The 13,191-nt window shown below is 45.8% G+C and overlaps 1 pseudogene; it reads right to left on the reverse strand.

The window, feature by feature from the left end:
* Nucleotides 1–174: 174 nt before the first annotated feature.
* Nucleotides 175–9,700, reverse strand: LOC149281279 (natural resistance-associated macrophage protein 1-like; annotated as a pseudogene).
* Nucleotides 9,701–13,191: the final 3,491 nt, after the last annotated feature.

The following is a 13,191-nucleotide window of genomic DNA, read 5'->3' on the forward strand; positions in this document are numbered from 1 at the left end:
GGTAAAGAAGAGACCTGAGGGTCGTCGCTTCGTTGGAATTCTTACAAATACATAGTAACGGTAATTTAGGTTGAAGAAAGCCCATAACGTTCAGCTTCGCTGTTGAGCCCCCCGTCCTTGCTCTTGCGGAGATGCAGCCTGACCAGGAACAGGAGACGGAGGGTTTTGGGGTCTTTACTGCACGGCTCCCGAGATGTGGGATTCTTCTTGTGTCTCTTCAGGGAGTCCGTAAGAAAACTGCGTGTGTTTCCCGCAAGCCAGGAAGCCCAAACCATGCGCCAGGCAGCAGGTCCACAACTATAAAGAGGAAAAACATCAAAGAGGGGATGCGTTTACACGTCGGACTTTATTATCTGGGTGCTTCTCCCCCACACTTACTGCTCTGGCCACCATTTACAGCCTTATGATATTTTGGGTGATTTTCCCACACTGAGCTGATGCTTTATGGCAATGCTAATGAAGTCCGTTCCTCCATAGACTTTAGAGTATGGCAGGGTTATTATTTCTGGGGTATTTTACTTGTTACTCCCCGAGGGATACACAGGGTAAAATACCCCTCTTTACTAATCTCCAAATGGTGTCTCATTGATATGCCATAGTCTGATGACACCTGCTTGAACACAGGTGAGGGGTCACTCTCTCACGTTGCGTGTGTTTGGGGGTTCAATGTCTTACCAGGTACAGCGTGAACGCCGCGTACAGCAAGATGATGATCCCAACGAAGACGTAGAGCCCGATATTCTCCAAGGTCGGGATGTACACAGCCACAAAATACAGGTTAATGGCAATGATCAACGCGGTGAGCAACATGGCCACCAACTTCCCCGCGCTGCGGGCAGAAAACACACGCCTATCATACACGTTACATACAGCTGTGCATACATGTTACACACAGCTGTCCATACACGTTACATACAGCAATCCACACATGTTACATACAGCTATCCATACATGTTGCATACAGCAATCCACACATGTTACATACAGCTATCCATACATGTTACATACAGCTGTCCATACACGTTACATACAGCTATCCATACATGTTACATACAGCTATCCATACACGTTACATACAGCTATCCATACACATTACATACAGCTATCCATACATGTTACATACAGCTATCCATACATGTTACATACAGCTGTCCATACACGTTACATACAGCAATCCATACATGTTACATACAGCTGTCCATACATGTTACATACAGCTGTCCATACATGTTACATACAGCTGTACATACATGTTACATACAGCTATCCATACACGTTACATACAGCTGTCTGTATATAATGCGGATCATGCGCGTTTTCGCCGCCGTGACTCACATGCCGTTGGAAAAATCCTGCATGAGCGGCCGCATGCTGGTGAACGTCAGGACTGGGAGCAGAGCGAAGGGGAGCTGGAAGACAGATTAGGAGCTGAAGTCAGAGCGAAAATAAAAGTGCCCCTCTGGCCATTTTTAGTGTTAGCGGCCCCGTATCATGCATTATCCATCGCATGTAACATGTTGCCCCCCCCAGGCGGTTGCCGTCTCGTTACCAGGATACTTTGTAGGACGTTAAGGAAGTCGTTCATCCCGGTCAGATGCTCCACGTCCTTAAACGCTGCCACAAACACGGTGGGGATAATGGCGCAGGATCTGGTGAACAGCACGCGATAGAACCGGGACCATTTCAGGTTCAGGAAGCCCTAGAAGAAAAATTATCATTAACCCCAACAAAATGCGCTGCTTGCGGACCCCGTGACATGCGCGGGGGTTATAAGATCTGCAGAGTATCTCCAAAGTATCCCCAGAGTATCCGCAGAGTATCCCCAAGTATCTCCTGAGTATCCGCAGAGTACCCCCAGAGTATCCCCAGAGTATCTCCTGAGTATCCCCAGAGTATCCGCAGAGTATCTCCAGAGTATCTCCAGAGTATCCGCAGAGTATCTCCCATAACACACCACAGATGTAAAACCTGCTGGGTTTGTCAGTTTACTAAGTTGCCACAAGGGGGAGCCATTACACTGCAACCTCAAGGAGCAGCCAATAGCTACCAACTTCCCTGCTCTGATTATTTCACCCCAGAAATTAAGCTGCTCCTCTCTGATGATGCTTATAGTATAATGACAGCTATGGGCACAACAGGGAAAGTTTCTTACATGTTATACCTGACATCTGTCCTAGATTTCCAGATCAATGCCCAATTTTGGCCGCCTTACTCAAAGGGCATAAGTGAACTGTCTGGATTCCTACTCCAAACTTTAAGTCTCTGGGTAAATTATTAGATTCTCAGGGGGTCATAAAGTCTGGAAGTGACTACATCATGTTCGAAACAAATCTAGCTGAAACCCCTGCTTGAATACAGGTGAACCAGCAAAGGCTTTTTTATGGGATGAGATGTTGGGTCTCGTATAAAGGCTGGTAAATTGACGATTTAACACTATGAAGCACATTTACCTCCATCACAAACTGTCCGGCGTAGGTACCGGTCATGGTGGAGCTCTGGCCGGCAGCTAAGATTCCCACCGCCCAGATGTACAAGGCAGCTGGTCCAAAGAAACAGCCCAATATAACGCCCTGCGTGGGGAGAGACAGAAGAAACGAGTAATAATGATACTTAGTATCCATTTAAAAACAGCTTTTAAAATATCGTGCCGTATCCTTAGCCTATTACTTTACGGAATGTCTCTGTCTTAAACACCTAGAGGGACCATCTGACTAATGAAAGCATATACAGGAAAGGACTTCATTACATAAGCAGGACTTCATTAGCATTGTCAATAGTTATTAATACAAAGAGTTATTGGTAGCTTACAGACCCCTTTGTAGATGTCAACGGACAAGGTGCTGTTATCGGCCGGGAACACTCCAGCGTGGGGGCTGCTGCTGTTCAGGCAAACGTCGTGCTGAGAAGAACACAAAAGCGGAGACGGTTACTGAGACCGTTAGAGCTCGGATCCATTCCATTACCAAACGTTCTATGGAGTGAAGGTTCTATCCAATTCCGGAATCTACCCAACTGTCCACAAAGAGACTGCTCTCCTAAACCCCACGAGGTGTGTTCACACCTGATAGCATTGTGCGTTATTAAGGGCCGACCCCAGTGACCTTCTCCTGCAGGAAGACACGAGCCGGCTCTCCATCGTGGACCAAAGTCGGGTCGTTAAAAAGTTCTACTCTCCTGCAGATTCCCCAAAAACCCAAAGTTTATAAGAGAACCAAGCGTTAAACTCACGGCGTCTTGGTTGGTCTTGTTGTAAAAGGCTTCTGCAAACACAGCCATGACAAAGAGATTAATGATGAAGGACACAAACAGGGCAATGCTCGACTCGATCATGAAGTACATGTTGGCTTCCCTCACCTCCTCCTTTCTTGAGCGATCCACAACCCTAGACTGCGGAAAGAAGTCATTAATGCAGGCTGCCATCTTGGAAACGTCTGAACTATTTATGAAGACCGATGCTCCTGAGATTGTAAAACCCAGCTGGGGCGATGGAACGCCAGTAGGTCTCACCGTCACACATCCTAGTAAATCACCTATGAGTTTCTGCTCCAACATGCGGTAGACGTCAAACGCCTTATGTTAAAAATAACGTTTCTACAGACGATTCGATACATCGTTTCCCTATCATTGGCTTGATGTGAAGAAGAGTCAAGGAGTAACATCTTATCAGTTGCCTTCACTTCAGTTTTAAGCGCAATATGGAAACGTACCTTGACGAGAGAGGAGTGCAGATAGATGTTGTGTGGCATAATGATGGCGCCTATGATCCCCACAGCCTGAAGTAGTTCTGGGGAGCCACAGCCCGAGCAGTAGGGGTAAAACATACCCTTTATCACCTCCACTTGGTTGGGCCTGACCACCACGTACTGGGAGAGAAGACAAAGAACGTCTGAGAAACATCATCCAGGTTCCTTCACCTTTCCAGCTTGGACCACACCAAGACTTTGTGGCCACCTGGTCTCGGCTGGACTGCATCCCTGTTGGGATACAATCAGGTGCCAACTATTTGTCATTCATACTGGTATGAAAACCCCTTCTAGTAAGTTGTAGACTCACTTGGACCAGTTCCAAGCAGGGTCACGGTGACGTCAATGGACCATGTTTAATTTGTAAATCAGCTTGCCACTTTTGGCCATGTTTCCAGTAACCCCCCCCCCCCCGATACCATCCATTCTAGTTATTATAAGGTTTTACTTCTGGGAAGGGCTCCATTGGCTCATAGGTTTTAAGACTTGTTTTTGGTCAGAAAAAGGTTAAAACTGGATTTATTGTTGGCGACGTAAGTCCTGCCATCATACGTGGGAACTTCCCAGAGAATTCTCATCATGCCTGCCATCTAACTGGGTAGTAAGTGTCAAATATACGCTACGGTTCAAAAGTTTGGGGTCACTGAGCTGCTTTCATGGAAACGGCCATTGGAACACAGGAGTGATGGGAGTGATAAAGGGCCATTGGAACACAGGAGTGATGGGAGTGATAAAGGGTCATTGGAACACAGGAGTGATGGGAGTGATAAAGGGCCTTATTGTTTGCTTATTGTTTTAAAGTATCTGATCCCCGTTAAAGAAACGATATATGACCACATAGCTCCAGAAGCCACGACAGTGACTCAGAACCAGCAGGTTTCTTGGCTCATCGATGTTTAAGGAAGACAAACCCTTGTGACTATTTTGCAACGTGTGTTTGGTAACTTGAAATGTTTGGGGCCGTCACCGGGTCCTATAAATCCGGCACAAACTAAGTGGGAAGAAGTAATCACGTGTGTTCCTTCCACAGAACCACCTCATCACTGCCAATGTATGACATCATACCCAGGTGGTCTCAGTTTTTGCTAGAGCCTAATAAGAAGGGAAACCTGCCCCGATCCACCAGACAACCGAGACTGCAGTCATCGTACAAATACGTTTAACCCGGGGGGGGGGACATTTCTGTCTGTAACATAATTACAAAAGGGTTTCTAACGATCACAACGTGCCATTGGAACACAGGAGTGATGGGAGTGATAAAGGGCCATTGGAGCACAGGAGTGATGGGAGGGATAAAGGGCTATTGGAACACAGGAGTGATGGGAGTGATAAAGGGCCATTGGAACACAGGAGTGATGGGAGTGATAAAGGGCCATTGGAACACAGGAGTGATGGGAGTGATAAAGGGCCATTGGAACACAGGAGTGATGGGAGTGATAAAGGCCTCTATGCGCCTTGTTTCCAGCTACATCATTTACAGCATTAACCCCATGTGCGCTGGGTTTACGTAGCGTAACCGTGACACCCTTTAATGATTAACCCCTTAAAGGAAGATTACCTCGTAGCCGAACGTGGATTGCCATTATAGTGATGAGGAGGCCAAAGAAGGCTTCTAGCTTCCTGAGACCTGGTAAGGTGAAAGGTACCGTTTGTTGAAGTTATTGAGATAAATGAAGGTTGGCAGAAAATACTAAATATTTGAACCAGTTCTGAGATCCAAAGTCCTTCTACATGTCTGTTGCTTTCATACAAAACTTAGCCACTAAATAATTTAATGAATTAGATGGTTATCTCGGATTAATGTGATAGGATTTTGGCTCCGTACTCAGTGAACGAATCAAATCCAATTCCTACAAGCAGCTACAATTATAAAAATACATAATAATAATAATAATAATAATAATAATAATATATCTATTAGTGCCTGTTTAGTTTTTTTCAGTCTCTCTTTGGGGTTGCAAACCACTGTGCCCCCCTTTCCTCCTCTTACACCCCTCTTTCCTCCATGGACGCCCTTATTCCTCCCCTTTCCTCCACTGATGCCCCCTTTTCCTTCCCTGACTCCCTCTTTTTTTGGGTATGAATATATTAAATATCTGGCTGTTATTTTTAAATACATATTGGACACTATGTTTCAGGTTTTAGTTTTTCATAAACTCACCGTATTTATCTAGGAATAAAAATACCAAAGTATCAGCGATGGTGATAAGAACTCCACCCCAGAGAGGGATCCTACAAAGGATAAGATAATAAGGATACTTATGACCTAAATTACATCTTATTTTAACCCTATAGCTGTATTATGTACCGTGCATTGCAGTATGCCTTGTAATGTGATGTGCATGTTCTGTCTTGGAATAACCTCAGCATCCCCATGACCACGCATTCTGTGATATCTTCTAGAGTGTAAGCTCTAGGGTCTAGAGCAGAGCCCAGGTATAGAACTACGACTTAATTTATTATTCAACAATAATGGGGCCACAGTCAGCATCCACATGATGTGGCTCCTAGTAGGGCCCCCACTCAACCAGGAAATCTTGTCAGTACCCCTCCATAGTACTGCGCTGCAGAGTCTGTTGGTGCATAGGAGTTAGTAAGCATGCTATGTTTGGAAGCAGTAGAGCAGGAAGGAGAAATGGTTGACTAATCTCTTTTATGGAGTCACAGGTGGTCTCATGATACAGAAACGTGAAGAGGGGTCTCACCGTCCGGAGGACAGAAGGCTGAACGCAATCGCTGTGCCGATAACCTCCTGCATGTCGGACCCAATGATGGCCCAACTCCACCAAAACCCACAGGATCCACCGAGGGACCTGAAACGGCAAAAATTGCAGAAGTGACAGAGACCGGGAGGAACAGAGAGTGCAACGCAGACATAACTACCCCCCCAGGGAGCAGCACAGCGTGACAGACACGGTGGAGCAGAGTTGGTGGAACAGCAGCTTTAACGCGGTTAACTCTTTAGTTGTTCTTAAACGGGGCGAGGCCCTTACCTTGGGGTAGTACGAAGTGGCAGACTTGAGCCAAGTCCTTTCCTGTCACGACCCCCAGCCGCACCGCCAGCCTCTGGCACACAAGACCCAGAATGGTTGCGCAGAGGAGGACCCACAGGAGCTGACAATCAAAAGACAGAGCGCTCGTTAGGGTGTTTGACTGGGTGACGGCGGAGAGAAGTGTCCACAGTCGGCCCACCGAGTACATAAATCGCTTCCTTCTTCTAATTCTATTCTAAGCAGCATTAATATAATATATGATCCTATATAATAATCTATATATAATGAAGCCCCGCCCCCCCGCGGACGCTCGGATCCAATGCCTTTCGTAACAGAATTATTACCCCCCCGGAATTATTGTGTTAAATGCCGTTTTGTGCATTATCTGTCTCCCTGATCACCTTGAATCCAGCGATGGCTCCGCATTGCAGGTCAGACTCGATGTTCCCGGGGTCCAGGTAGGCGATGCTCATCAGAAATCCGGGGTCCCGTGAACGCCCAGAGCTTCCGGAAGCTGAAGCCAGGCTGATACAGAAAGAGCGTTTAAAGATGAAAAACTTTTATTTTTACCATTAGATGGAATGTAAGGAAGTTTTATGTTACTGAGATGGAGGTAGATAAATGCCACAGCCTCCCAGCACAAGCGGTAGAGAGGAATCTGCCGGTTAATTCTGTGGTTTTTTTATTGTGTATCATGGGGTTAAAAAAAATAATCAACTTTAAAGGGTTCAATTTCCCTGATCTGCAATTATAGGCTCAAAGTGCGCTGTCCGGTCCTGTCCTTAACACACAGGAATTCAATAGAAAGGATCCAGTCATGTAAATGCTGCCAACAGTCTTTGTTACTTTGTTACCTGGTTGGCTATAAGTGGAACTGCAAGCAAAATGCAGTAAAAAAGTTTCAGATAGTTGCCCCAAACTTTTAAATCAGTTCAGACCAGAGGGGGGGTATTGGGGGGTATGGGGGATTGCCTTATTGCCCCCCTTGCTAGCCCTTCCCTGGAAAGGACACCAAACAGCATGCCACGGGGAGCAGCATGAAGCCGGATCAGCGCACGGACCGGTACCGGCTGCATCTATCTTTGAACTTCAGAAACTACATCTCTGGATCAAAGCCGTTTTTCTATCACATGGTGACGATCTATACGCGGGTCACACGGGGACACCGGCGTGCGGGGTGGGGGGGGTTAACCCAAAACGTCTCAGCCAATGAGGAATGCGGAAGGTTTTCACATCATTTATTTTCATTTATTTTCCTCCCACCAACAACTCCTTTAACCCCCACCCTTCCCTTAACTTCTTCTGTATAACATTAATCTACCCTTTATAACACACATTATCCGCTCTGTATTACGTACTTTAACTTTACTGGGTGAGTGGTAGATTAGTGGAACAGCCTCCTAGCAGAAATGGTAGAGGGTAATACAGTGAGGGTATTAAATGATCCGCGCACCGGAGGAGACGTCCTTCACCCCAACCTGTTCTCCCAGGTTCTTTGCCCAAATGAACAAAACTTTAGGAAGAGACAATGCAACAGACATCGCACACTCAGCCTCTGCATCGCACACTCAGCCTCTCTGCATCGCACACTCAGCCTCTCTGCATCGCACACTCAGCCTCTCTGCATCGTACACTCACTCTGTCTCTCTGTCTGCTCACACTCACCCTGCCCGCGCTGGGAATGGGGGATTTTCTCATCCAGGTAAGTTCCTTCGGCCTCCTCAGTTTTCGCTTCGACGGCTCCATAGCTTCTGTTTCTTGGTAAATCTGCGAAAAACAAAAACATCGAGATCTGAAATCCAGACTAAAAACAAAATTTACACCAAAAAATCATTCCTAGTGCTGCGGAGCGGTTACGGAATCCCCGGTTTTTATCCCGCAGGTGGGGTTTTTTTTTTTTGGATATTCGCTGAATTCTCGCTTTGTTTTCATGTATTTTGCTGCCACGCCAGAAGCTCATTATAGCCGATAATAACACGGCCAGCGCCGAGTGCTTGTTATGTTTTCTTTGTTTTGATGGCTGTTTATGTTTGTTTTTGTTATCAACGTTCTAAAACAAAACATAATTACATTCATTCACCAAACTTTAGGATAAAGCTATATAATATATACGACGATAAGACCCCCCCCCCCCCCCCCCCCGGTAACTGTGAAATCAATCTACCCAACTCCTAATTCACGGGAGCAGCAGGATGTAGAAATAGAAATTCAGGAGCCGTATATATCTATCCCACGCGTGTTTAAATTACCTCTCTGTATTACCCTCTACCACTTCTGCTGGGAGGCTGTTCCACGTATCTACCACCCTCTTGCATTGAAAGAGTTAAATTGTCACGGTATGCTGTTGTTTGTCATTCTGCATTTGTTTATTTAAGCTGAGCCTGCGAGAGCCGGGTGGCACCAGATACATCGCCCTCCCTCCAGATGATATGAAGAAGAGACCTCTGAGACCACAAAAGCCTATATAACCTTACACCTTTTTCTCTATCAGTCCAACAGAAGGTATCAACCTCTACTAAATCCTCCCTTTTCTCATGGACTCTATTCCTTTTCCGGCAAGATTTGTGGGGGGGAAAAAACACATAAATCAGCGCATTATCTTTATAAAGAGCGGTTCGTTTATCGAGTTGGGGATTAATGTTTTAAACGGCTCATAAGGAAGCGTTTTCCGATCTCTTCTCCGGTAAAACTTGTTATAATATCCAGATAATGAAACCTGGAAGACTGAAGCTGACGGGAGGTTGAGAACATTAATTCTAGTTTGCCAGCATTCAACATTAATACTGACGAGAGTTTATCTGCTCACCAAGAACATGTTCCTACATTCCCAGAAAGATGCTGACAGCGGGCCCTGCGAGTGCCGATAACAGACAATAAAATCAAGAGTTCCTTTTCAGCCAGATATTACATTTTATCAGGCAATGAGGCAATAAGGCACTCACCTGCCTCCCCCCGGGATCCCATTCCTGCCGCGTCCCAGCTGGGTTCTGCTCACAAATGCGAAAGCCGGCGGGAGGATTAATACATTCCAGATACTAGAGCCTCGTAGCCGGAGTCTGTAACTCATCTGCTGTTTGGCTGAATGAGGAAATTCCCGTCTCTGAGATCAGCTCCGAAACGTTACTTCCTCTTTCACTATAAGAAAGAGTACAGATCTGGCGTGGGGACAGACATCTCAGAGGTTTATAGGTGGAGGGTGACAAGTCTTCAGCTGCGAGAGATGTACCAAAAATACTTTATGTGTTGACTTTACCGAGGCGGTGGTGGATAAGTGGATCAGACTCCCGGCAGAGGTGGTAGAGGGTAACACAGTGAGGGTATTAAACATGCATGGGATAGACATACGGCTCCTGAATCGAAGACGAGGCCAGCGACTGATTAAGGTTTGAGTCGTTACAGCAGGAGAAACGGGCGACTAGACGGGGGCCGAATGGGGCCGATCTGCCGGCAGGTTCTGTTTCTATAAAAAAATAGACTATAAAAAATGATAATTGTGTTGATGCTTTATTAACTCCTTAGGTGTAAGATAACTTCCACATTAAGATCTTGCTATATTTATGTATTGAGCCCCCCCCCCCATGCCCTTCTCTTTCTGACAGCTAAGACCCCCAGGAGGGTTTTTAGATTCAATTTATCTGATTTTACCATCCAGGTGAGACTCAGCGCATGAAAGGACCGTGTCTTGGAGGCTTTGGGAAGCCTTGTCATTGTATTAAGGGTGGATGGACTGGCGCAGATGACCAGGTTTGGGGCAATTGGGGTAAAGGGTGACCTCTCAGAGCCAGGAGCTGACACGGGGCAGTCAGCCAAATCCGGCCGTACCAGCTCCCTGCTGATCCTGTATCTTCCGTCTGACTCAGTAAAAAGAATGTCTGGCTGTTAAGTCAGCGCCCCCCCCAGCGGCCGTTCTGGGGGACCTCGGTCATGGAGAAGGAATCCCGATTGGGTTTCCCAGTCACTCCGTGGACCGGCCGCTCTAGAACCCTGAAGACCAAAATGTTCCAACGGCTCCACTGGACAAGGAGAGGCATTAAGGGGTTAAACTGCCTTTAGTTGATTTATGATGGGACAATCTTTTGATCGAGTCCCTTAGGCTATAAATTGGTCCAATTTTACCAGCTTTAAAAAAAACATAAATCAGAAGTCCCCTTGCGGTGAATTAAACCCAGACCAAGACATTAATATTACGGGTCTCCGAGAAGTTTGGGTCATCATTTCGAGGATAACATTGGCCTCACTTCCAGAATCAGAGATAATCCTTTAAGAATAATTCCCCGCGGTTTAGGACTTGGATTAGGAACACGTAGGACTGGGATATAAACATCCATCATCGGGGCCAGCGGCCGCCTGATGACACGATGGGTGCAGCCAACGGCAGGTTTTAGGCTCAGATCAGGTGAGTGCGGGACATTCGCCCAGTGTGCCAGGTGGCCAGCCAGACCTAATCTAGATCTTTTATTATGTATGGACACAATGTTTCCATGAAAACGAACTCCAACAACAACAACAACAACAACAATATGAAATGGGATCAACATATAGAAGCATGCAAGAAAGATAACTTTGGGGACTCATGGAGGGATCGGGTGTATAACTCGTTAGTTCCTTGGCTCTGAGTTTTTGCCAATGAGATTTCTTCATCACATGTTGGGTTATCTAACACTCAGTTTGATCATTTCATCTACTTTACTATAAAGTAATTTTGGTGAGTTTGAGACTAAAATTTTTAATTAATATTAAACAAAGTATTCTTGAAGAGAACTGGATACATTTAATATTTTATTTGCCAGTCTTGTATCTCAAAATGAATTTCTGATACGTTTAGGCAACGATCGGCCGATGGAGAAGGCAGCCTAATGTGGCCGCTCGCTCCCGTGGAAGAGACGACCTATGGAACCTTTTGGTGTCTCTTCTGCAGGCAGCCTTTCCCAAGAGAGCCTCATTTTCTGAATGAAATTATTTGAGGGACATATTATGATTTTGGATACTTTTGACCCTATGTGATATATATTATGATTTGCATGAAATCATATATTTTTGGCATGATATCTTCGGACTATTAACTTATCTGTTAGGTACTCAAGATACTTTTATTTTGGTTGCCCTCCTTCTCCGTGGTCTGACGATTCTTGGTACTGATTGGCTCCAAGAGATAACCAATCAGTGACAGTAAAGTGCTCCATTTAAAATCAATGGGAGCACTTTCCAAGCATGTAAACGGGAGTCTAAACAGACCCCGCCAGTTGTGTTCCCAGAGCCAGGGCTAGAGCTGACCGGAGGTGGAAAAGGGGCAACTGCACATGGGGGGTCCTGCAGTGCCACCCACCATGCAAAAGGGACACCACCAAATGTAGTCAGTTTAAACCTATCTTCCGCAGCCCTTCTTGCAGGAGAAAGCCATCACCTCTCAGTGAATAAAGCTCTCGATGGGTTAATAAAGTGCATTCTGTGCCATTTACAAAACAAACCAGGTATGCCCGCGGGTGTCAGGGAGCCGCATCACCCTGCTTTACTAAGAATGCATATCTGCGATATTTTTTGTCTTCGGTCTCAACTGGGTTTTTTTCTCCTACTTTTGATCTAAAGAATCAGTAAACTGATCCGCATTTTCTTTTTCTCCCAGAAAGGGCAAATTGTCCACCCAGGTGGGGCTCATACAGCCAGGTGACGCCGGCTTAACTCCATTACCTGCCTATATAACAGCCTTCTGGGGGTGGCTGTAGGTATCTGTGCATTGAACCTGATTGAGGTGCTAGGGGACTTGGTGGGACTTGGTGGGACTTGGTGGGACTTGGTGGGACTTGGTGGGACTTGGTGGGACTTGGTGGGACTTGGTGGGACTTTTCTGTGGTTTTTGTTTTGTTATTGTTTATGGTCTTTGATACATTTGCTGTACTTTGTACCAAGACCTTTGAAACTGTATCAGTCTCTGTACCTAGTGCTGTAGCTGATGTTCTTGTGACCCTCTGGGCTTCTGCCCCCTGTTGATGGGACATAAAATAACAGGAGTGCCTCTCTGTCAGGTTCAGGGTTTGTTTTTTTGGTGTGTGAGGAATGTATTTGTAACTCAGCTTTTTGGGTTATATGAGGATCTGATACATAACTTGTCCAGAGTGCCTGATTAAGAAGGACTTGAATACCATCCAAAGTGCTTCTTAAGACCCAGTGTACTCTGGTTTAAGGGTCTTTGAGTGTTTTCTTAAGTCCTTAGTGGGCAAATGTTCTCTCCTGTAGTAATGGAGATAATTGGGGGGGGGGGGGGCTGGAAATGTGTCCATAAAATAAGGTGGGGTGCAAATATATATATTTTTCCTCCAATCATTATCACCAAATATCTTTTGGAACTCTCTTCTTAGAACCAAAGATGAAGTGCTCTATGGCTGCCAAAAAGATGCGATTAATCATCAAACCCAGGGTGATCGTGGTGAGAAGGTGCAAGTCCAAGGGCAAATACT

Source organism: Sceloporus occidentalis, unplaced genomic scaffold (genome assembly GCF_023333645.1).
Source record: "Sceloporus occidentalis isolate IW3139 unplaced genomic scaffold, rSceOcc1.0.p SCAF_136, whole genome shotgun sequence".
NCBI lineage: Eukaryota > Metazoa > Chordata > Lepidosauria > Squamata > Phrynosomatidae > Sceloporus > Sceloporus occidentalis.